General features: G+C 39.0%; 1 long non-coding RNA gene across 1 annotated transcript; it reads left to right on the top strand.

Moving 5' to 3' along the window:
- Positions 1 to 1,540: 1,540 nt before the first annotated feature.
- Positions 1,541 to 5,619, top strand: LOC141560864 (uncharacterized). Its single transcript, XR_012487845.1, has 4 exons — positions 1,541 to 2,244; positions 2,446 to 2,573; positions 3,715 to 3,834; positions 5,307 to 5,619. It is a non-coding gene; the product is annotated as an uncharacterized LOC141560864 (long non-coding RNA).
- Positions 5,620 to 9,937: the final 4,318 nt, after the last annotated feature.

The raw sequence follows: 9,937 nt of genomic DNA, 5'->3' as shown, positions 1-9,937 counted from the left end.
ACAAAATAGAAGATTTTGATTACATCAAACTAAAAAGTTTCTCTACAAACAATAGTAATGCAAACAAGATTAGAATGGAAGTAACAAATTGGCAAAATATTTTTAAAAGTAAAGGTCCTGACAAAAGTCTCATTTCCAAAATATATAGAGAACTGACCCTGATTTATAGGAAACCAAACCATTCTCCAATTGATAAATGGTCAAGGGATATGAACAGACAATTCTCAGATGATGAAATTGAAACTATTTCCACTCATATGAAAGAGTGTTCCAAATCACTACTGATCAGAGAAATGCAAATTAAGACAACTCTGAGATACCACTACACACCTGTCAGATTGGCTAAGATGACAGGAACAAATAATGATGAATGTTGGAGGGGCTGTGGGAAAACTGGGACACTGATACATTGTTGGGGGAGTTGTGGAAGAATCCAGCCATTCTGGAGAGCAATTTGGAACTATGCCCAAAAAGTTATCAAACTGTGCATACCCTTTGACCCAGCATTGCTGTTATTGGGATTATATCCCAAAGAAATACTAAAGAGCGGAAAGGGACCTGCATGTGCCAAAATGTTTGTGGCAGCTCTTTTTGTTGTAGCTAGAAACTGGAAGTTGAATGGATGTCCATCAATTGGAAAATGGTTGGGTAAATTGTGGTATATGAAGGTTATGGAATATTAGTGCTCTGTAAGAAATGACCAGCAGGAGGAATACAGAGAGGCCTGGAGAGACTTAAATCAACTGTTGCTGAATGAAATGAATAGAACCAGAAGATCACTGTACATTTCAACAACAATACTGTATGAGGATGTATTCTGATGGAAGTGGAAATGTTCAACATGTTCAACAAGAAGATCCAACTCACTTCCAGTTGATCAATGATGGACAGAAATAACTACACCCAGAGAAGGAACACTGGGAAGTGAATGTAAAGTGTTAGCACTACTGTCTATCTACCCAGGTTACTTATACCTTCGGAATCTAATACTTAATGTGCAACAAGAAAATGGTATTTACACACATATATTGTATCTAGGGTATATTGTAACACATGTAAAATGTATGGGATTGCCTGTCATCGGGGGGGGAGAGAATGGAGGGGGGGGATAATTTGGAAAAATGAATTAAAAAAAATGGTCTTGCCCTCAAAGTTTACATATTATTGCGGAAAATGATGTCAACAAAAAAAAGTAGGAAGAAAATCTCTGCATAAGCAAGATAATTGTATAAATATTTTTATATACATTGGATTTATCATATATTTTCACATATTTAACATGTAATTACAGGTCACCCAGGCTAGGAGGTGGAAGGAAGGAGGGGGAATGTTGGAACAGGAGGTTTAGCAAGGCTCAGTGTTGAAAACTTGCCATTTCATATGTTTTTTAAATAAAAAGGTTTCCTAAAAAATATTTTTAAAAGAAAACCTCTGCATACAGCCTGAGCAAAATCCTCATCTGATGAGCAGTTGCCTTGCTTACCTTAGCCATGGAGACCTCATTGGGTGATGCCCATTGTGACATGCTCTAGTTCATTGTGACATGCCTGAGAACACCCAAGGTTTTCTGACTTAAAGGTGATGATCTCGCCACAACAACCCAGTTGGATCCTGAAAGCAAAGGGAGTAGGATGTGTGTATAGAAGAATGGATGAGTGGACAAATAGACTATTAGACTAGATACATAGATAACTGGTGATGGATGGATGGGATAGATAGTATAGACAAATAGATTGAATAGATACACTTGATGCATAGTTAAAAAGATAATGATGAATAGATAAGTGAAAAGATAGATTTATAGTAGAAAAGTTTATAGGTAGAATAGAGATTTATAGGAAGAAAAGTGATATATAGGTAGAAAAGAGATTTATAAGTAGAAAAGCGATTCATAGGCAGAAAAGAGATTTATAGGAAGAAAAGCGATTCATAGGTAGAAAAGAGATTTATAGGAAGAAAAGCAATTTATAAGTAGAAAAGATTTATAGTAATTAAAGCGATTTATAAGTAGAAAACAGATTATTAGATAAAAAAAGTGATTTTTAATTAGACAAGAGATTTATAGGTAGAAAAGGGGTTTATAGGCAGAAGAGAATGAATAGCTGCATTAAATATACATAGATAATGATTGAGTCAATGGAGGGTTAGGTAAATCAGTAAATAAATTACTGGAAAAAGAGATCCTTTCTGGTCCTCATCAGCATCATACCAAGTGCTCCTGTCAAAGATTGAGACTGCCTTCAGGTCAGTATTAAACTATTATATTTTATTCTTCAATATTATAGAAGCTAAAATGGTTGCTTTCTATCTGGCTTGGGAAATATTTGACTTCTCTTTCCTTCCCTCTTCCCCCACCCGCAAAAAATTCCAGTTTGTGGATGGTTATTCCAGTAGATCAAATGGACACATATCTTTCACTTATGCTGTAACATTTTACCTTTTCAGGCATCCTATAAGCCACTGCTAAAGCAGAGGAGATACTGAACCACTTGTGACCAGATGCTGGTGATATTGAAGGCATGTCTTCGGACCTCAGTGATCTACATAAACTGGGATTTAGCATGTTCATGAAGGTAAAGCAGCTATATAGAGATAATCTATCTTCAGTTTCCCTCCTGCAGTCAGTGTTAATAAGGGGTTGAAGGTAGGGCCAGGTTGCTGACTAACCCTATATGTACTAGAAGTACAAATAATCTGGGAAATAGAGAGCCTACCTTTACAAACAAACAAACAATCAAAAGCAGATTCTTTGAGTTCAGAAACTATTTTCTTTTTCATCATCCTATACCTGGTTCCCAGAAACAAGATGACTTGCTCATATTAGAGGTTTCATAAATGCTTGTTGAATTCAGTTACATATAGATGAAGACCTTTTCTAAAATTATTGGCAGCTGGCTGGTACAGTGGATAACACTGTTGGACCACACTTGAATCAGCACCTGATTTCAAACACCAACTGTAGGACTCTGGGCAAGTCACTTAATCTGTGTTTGCCTCAATTTCCTCATCTGTAAAATGGGAATGGTACAATCATTTTTGCTCCACCGAGAATAAGCCTTTGAGAAATATTTGGTTTCAAGTAGAGTCACAGCATCGTGGATTTTGAGCTGGCGGGAATATTTCAGGGTTTCTGCTTCCATATTTTACAGAGAAAGTTACTGAGACTCAGGGTGGTTAAGTATATTTAGTATATTGTCCCAGCGCATACAGGTTGTAAAAGGCAGAGACAAGAGTCAAACAGATCCTGTTTATACTATCATGTTAACTCTAAGTGTTCATTACATATGTGTGTATGTGTGTGCATATATGTGTGTGTATATTTCCATACTTCAATCTTTTAACCTATAGCTAAACATATTAATTCTTAAAAAAAAAAAAAAAAAAGGTGGTGGGATGGGATACGGGAAAGACACTGCAATAAAGTAACATTAAACAAGTGGAATTTTGCTGTGCTGATTATTTCTTACCTGCATGACTTTTTATTATCACTTAAATTCCCTGAGCGTCAGTTTCCTCACATGTTAAATGAGATACTTGAGCTCCACGACCACAAGGAGACTACATTTCTAGTTCTAAAGTTCTGATTCCACAGCTGAAAATCTACGAACATTATGTCCTAACGTAAGATCTTTATTTGATCATTAATGAGTCATATATTAACCTGACATGCTTGTCTGATGGCTGACCCCATCCTTGTTATGGTGAATGTTACAGGTGAGCCGACCTCATCCCGGTGACCATCCACTGCAGATCCTCTTTGTGGTTGGTGGGGTAACGATATCGGAAGCCAAAATGGTGAAAGATCTTGTTTCTTCCCTGAAGCCTGGAACACAGGTACTGAACCCTAAATAACAGGACATGCATCTCCCTGGCTCAAGGATGGGAGAGTCTGGCTGTTCCCATAAGGGTGGGTCTGAGCCTTAGGGGTAGCATCAGAGAAAACATGGTCTATATTACTTTGGAGATGGTGAAGCACTGTGTAAATGTCAGATACTATTCTTACTACTACTATTATTACTCGTACTCTTACACCTATTATTATTACTACTACTTCTACTATTACTCCTCTTCCTACTCCTATTAGTATCACTCTTAAGATTACTACTATTACTCTTCCACCAACTACTACAATTACTCCCACTCTTATTACTGTTACTATTCATACTACTCCCATTCCTTCTAGTTCTCTTCCTCCTGCTACTACTACTATCATTGCTCTTATTCCTATTAATACTCCTTCTACTACCACTACTACTATTATTTGTAATACTACCTTTACTATTACTATTACTATTACTTTACTATTACTATTACTATTACTTTACTATTACTATTACTACTATTTCTACTACTAGTAGTGTAACTCCTATTCCTAGTATTATTACTATTGCTTTTACTACTTATTCAACAAAAAAAAGAAGTAGAAAGAAAATCTCTGCATAAGCAAGATAATTGCATAAATATTTTTATATACATTGGATTTATCATATATTTTCACATATTTAACATGTAATTACCGGTCATCTAGGGAAGGAGGTGGAAGGAAGGAGGGGGAATGTTGGAACAGCAGGTTTCACAAGGCTCAGTGTTGAAAACTTTCCCCTTCATATGTTTTCTAAAATAAAAAGGTTTCCTAAAAAATATTTTTAAAAGAAAACCTCCGCATAAAGCCTGGCACAATCCTCATCTGATGAGCAGTTTCCTTGCTTACCTTGGCCATGGAGACCTCATTGTGTGATGCTCATTGTGACGCGCCGGAGAACACCCAAACTTTTCTGACTTAAAGGTGATGATCTCGCCACAACAACCCAGTTGGATCCTGACAGCAAAGGGAGTAGTATGTGAATATGAGAATGGATGAGTGGACAAATAGACCAATAGACTAGATACATAGAAAACTGGTGATGGATGGATGGGATAGATAGGATACACAAATAGATTGAATAGATACACTTGATGCATAGTTAAAAAGATAATGATGGATAGATAAGTGAAAAGATAGATTTGTAGTAGAAATGTTTATAGGTAGAAAAGAGATTTATAGGAAGAAAAGCAATTTATAGGTAGAAAAGAGATTTATAATAAAGTGATTTATAATAGAAAAGAGATTTTTAGATTAAAAAAGGGATTTATAAGCAGAAACGAGATTTATAGGTAGAAACGAGATTTATAGGCAGAAGAGAATGAATAGCTGGATTAAAATATACAAACACCCCCCCAAAAATATTGCAGTTTATGGATGGTTTTTCCAGTATATTAAAAGGACACATATCTTTCACTTATGCTGTAACATTTTACCTTTTCAGGCAACCTATAAGCCAATACTGAAGCAAAGGAGATACTGAACCCAGAGTGACCAGATTCTGGCGATATTGAACACATGTTTTCGGGCCTTGAAGATCTACTTCAAACGGGATTTAAATTGTTGTTGGGGATTTTTGATCTATACTTTGGAGTTTATTGTACTGGTGGGGGGAAGGGGACAGATGATGTTGCTGATTGTTGTTGGGGAGTTTTGATCTATACTTTGGAGTTTATTGTACTGGTGGGGGGAAGGGGACAGATGTTGCGGAGTTTGATGGGGTTTTTAAAAAAAAAAGTTTTTTTCTGTTTCCAAAAGTGTCAAGTTGTCATTCTTTCAGCTTCCACATGATTAGTGATATTTCCCAGTTTCTTCTGTGCTATCTAGTGATTAGATTTGCCAGCTCGTTAATCTAAAGAAATACTTGTTGGCAAACTTATTGGGTAAATTAAATTTTTCCCTTATTTGCAGCTAGCCCATACTGCTGATGGGTAAAGCTGGCTATATCCTATCTGGGTTTGGGAATAAGAGAGGGAGGCAGATTTCTTCTTCTTTGAGATTGTGAAACAACTGTAACCAGGACCTTTGCCATCAGAGGCTTGGGACGGTCTGAAAGTCTGGGAGCAAAGAGCTATTGGGGGTTAACAAGCAGCAGGTCTGTTGTGTTCTAGCCAGAGAAGTCCCAGAGAAGCTAGGAAGTGGCCCTGCTGAAGTCTTTTGGATCTTCCTGGAGGAGCAGAGCAGCCATTCCATACCTGGAGGGCAATTCAGAATGACAAGGGACTGGCTTAGAGATTTGCATCCAGGTGCTTCCCCTCAGCTCCAGGCGAAGGCTGAGCCAGAAAATAATTGGTGTCCCCACAGGCTTGTGCTAGAGCCCCCCATTCCCCCTTTGAAGTTTCTTCTGCCTGACTTGTGCTCATTATAATCTATATGACTGAAATGTAAAATTTCTGTTTCTGAAAATCTAACCTTTCTTCAGAAGTTGGGAACCTAAATCCCCTGGATGAAGAAGGGGGATAGTAAGAGTGCTAGAAAAGCAAATGGGTGCTCTGGAGCCAGCAAGATTGGAGATGGGAAAACCCCTTCTGATTTGATTCCATAGATAGTGGCAAACCTCAGGTTAGCCACAAAAGATGTTTGCACTGAATGATAAAGCTGGAACAATACCTCTTGTGAATTGATGTACAGGCCCTGGCAATAAAATGAAACCAAACTAACTCCCAAGCAGAATGCAGCCTTCATTGGATGAAGGGCCCCAGAAGGCTTTGACAAGCCAGTCAAGCCGGCTTCCAGAGCTAGTGCTTAGTTTGGCCTTGGGAATCCTCCCAGGGTGTGGAAGAGAAGGTGGTCTGGATGGCTCTCTGACAGCACCTTCTCATCCTCCATCTTGGGCTTTCCACTTCTGGGCTTGGGCTTGGAGGGTCTCATCTACAGAAAACCACCTCCTTGAGGGCAAGAACTGTTGGAGCTTTTCCGTGGTAGCTCTGCCATTTTTCCACTTCGAATCACTTCCAATTTACCAATATTTCTTAAGGAAACAAGCATTTATTAAACTCCTATGTACCAAGCACTGTGCTAAGCACTTTACATATATTCTCTCCTCAACAACACTGGGAGGTAGGTGCTATTATCCACACTCTCAGTTAAAGAAACTGAGGCAACAGGTCAGCAAAATAGAGGCTAGATTGAAACAGATCTTGTCTTGTACAGACAACTCTGGCCTAATTAACAAGGGGATTCTAGATCTGCAGCGTTCAATGGGGTGTTTTCCAAATTCTATATGATGAAAGTTACCTGATAAAGCTGTCTGGGGTCTTAACTGTGGCCCTAGCTCCTCTTGCTTTTCAGCCAAAACGTAGGTTCCATCCCAAGAGCAATATGGGGGCTTAGCTCCCTTTCCCGCTGGCTGCTTCTACTCATGTCCCCAGTTTCTGGTCCCTGTGTCTTTTGTGACCATATCATTCATTTGGTAGCCTACCTCACCCATCTTCCTTAGACTACTCAATCAGCAAAGCACAACTAAACAAGGAGCAAACATATATTACATACTTACTAGGGGTCATGTATTACACTAGACCTTGGAGACATAAAGATGAAAACAAAATGGTCTTGGTTCATGGGTGGAGCCAAGATGGTGGAGAAGATACACCGCGACTGTGTAAGCTCCTTTCTTCCCTCACAACCAACTAGATTTACTCAGCCTCAGAAATAGCGCTGGACTGATAGAATCCACAAGGACTGGAAGCACGACTTACCAGCTGAAGAGAATCTGGAATTTGAACAGGAAAGGTCAGCTCCCAGGGGAGGAAGAAGAGAGGCCAGTGCAGACGGTGGGGTGGTGGCACACTGCGCTGATCGCGCTGGGGAGGGCTCTGGGATCAGAGAATCCACTGAGATAGAAGAATCTGGCACAGGCTGTTAGCTCTTCTCTGCTTATAATACAGCAGTTCAGAAGAGAAATCTCAGCAACTTTAAAATTTAAAACCAGATTGGATCTTCCTGGATCCCGGGGGTGACTCAGCACATCTTGGCACTGGTGGGTGTGGCCGACATAGGCAATCCAGGCTTTCACCTGGGGGGTAGTTAAGAGATTGAAAAGTGGGCGGGGCTGTAACTCATATTGCCTGGCTTGGCTAGAGGCTGTGGAATGGAAGTCCCAGAGAAGCAGAACCTTTGAACTAGGGACCGCGGTTTCTGGCAGACACTTCCAGTGTGAGCGCAGGGGCTTTTCAGGTCACCTGCTGCAGACATCCACGTCTCAACCGGACACATAGGCTAGGCTTTGAGTCGCCTTTACTGTACAGTCTCAAACATCAGGGAAGCCACTAGAACACAGTGCCCTCAAAGCACAGCACTGCTGATCGCCTCTGAGGCACTTCCAGGGAGGGGGTGGGGAACTCTCTCCCAGAGCTCTCTCTTAGCTCAGGCGCAGGGGCCGCTGCATCCATCAAGTCTGGGAAGAAGTGGTAAAGAAAGAAAGAAATAATTTCCTACCCCAGGGACAGACCCGAAAAGATTTTTTAAGTATGAGCAAAAAGCCCCCCAAAAATATAGATTCCTTCTACACAGAGAAAGAGCAGGTATCCAACCCCAAGGAAGTTAACAGCAGAGAGTCAGCAGATAACAACCTAAAGGGGAATAATTCCTGCCCCCCATCACATAACTCTCTCCTTGAAGAGACTATTAAAAAGTTAAGAGAGTTTGAAGAAAAATGGGGAAAGGAAAGAGAATAACAACGTTGTGAAATTGGGGTTGGAAAAAATAAAGAATTCACAGGAGATGCAGGGAAACAAAATTAGTGAATTAGAAAAGGTAAAAAAAAAACACAGGAAAGTAGGATTTCTGAACTGGAGAAGATAAAAAAATCTCAAGAAAATAGTATTTCTGAATTGGAGAACATAAAAGAGTCCCAAGAAAATAGGATTTCTGAATTGGAAGAAGAAAATAATTCTCAAAAAAAAAAAAATTAGGGAAATGGAAAAAAAAAATCAATAGAGCAAAAATAACTCATTTAAAAACGAAATTGGGCATTTACAAAAAGAAGTAAAAACTGTGAATGAAGAAAATAACTCCTTAAAATTCAGGATGGAACAAATAGAAATGAATGATTCACTGAGAACCCAAGAATCAGTCAAACAAAACAAAAAAAAAAAATGAAAAGCTGGAGAATAACGTCAAATACTTACTGGGAAATTCTATAGACCTGGAAAATAGATCTAGGAGAGATAATCTGCGGATCATTGGACTTCCCAAAAACTATGACCAAAATAAGATCCTAGATTCTATTTTACAGGAAATTATTAAAGAGAACTGTCCAGAGATAATAGAAACAGATGGGAAAGTAGATGTTGTAAGAATTCATCGAAGTCCTTCTGAAATAGACCCTAAAAAAGAACACCACGGAATATTGTGCCTAAGCTGCAGAATTAGCACACAAAGGAGAAAATCCTGCAAGCAGCTAGAAAAAAACAATTTAAATACCAAGGGGCCACAATAAGGATCACACAAGATCTGGCTGCCTCCACATTAAAAGATAGAAGGGCCTGGAACCTGATATTCCGAAAGGCAAAAGATCAAGGATTGCAACCATGAATAAACTACCCAGCTAAGTTTAGCATCTTTTTCCATGGAAGAAGATGGTCATTCAATGCAATAGAGGAATTCCATATGTTTCTAAGAAAAAAACCAGACTTAAACAAAAAATTTGATCTATATCCACAAGACTGAAGAGAAACAGAAAAAGATACACAGAACCCTTGAGAACTATATCTCTGTTGTGGGTATATAGAAAGTACACATGGATAATTTGATTTTACTGATATAAAAGAAAAAAAAAAGGAGGGGGTGTAGTAAAAGGAAGGGGGTATTATCAGAAAAAGGGTTGGTTGTGATAAAAAGAGGGAAACTACATCCCAGGAAGAGGCATAGAAAATACACCATATCTGAGGGAATTTAGAGAGGGGGAGAATCATTGTGTAAATCTTACTCTCATCAGAAAAGACTCAAAGAGTAAATAATTGTCATATTTGTTTTTCAGAGAATTCTCTCTCACCTCATTAAAAGGGGGGAGAGGAAAAAGGAAAAGGAAAAGGAGAATAAGGGAAGGGATGTGGAGGGAGGGGGGAGGGACAC

This window comes from Sminthopsis crassicaudata, chromosome 3, assembly GCF_048593235.1.
Source record: "Sminthopsis crassicaudata isolate SCR6 chromosome 3, ASM4859323v1, whole genome shotgun sequence".
NCBI lineage: Eukaryota > Metazoa > Chordata > Mammalia > Dasyuromorphia > Dasyuridae > Sminthopsis > Sminthopsis crassicaudata.
This window is presented reverse-complemented; position numbering and strand designations above follow the sequence as displayed.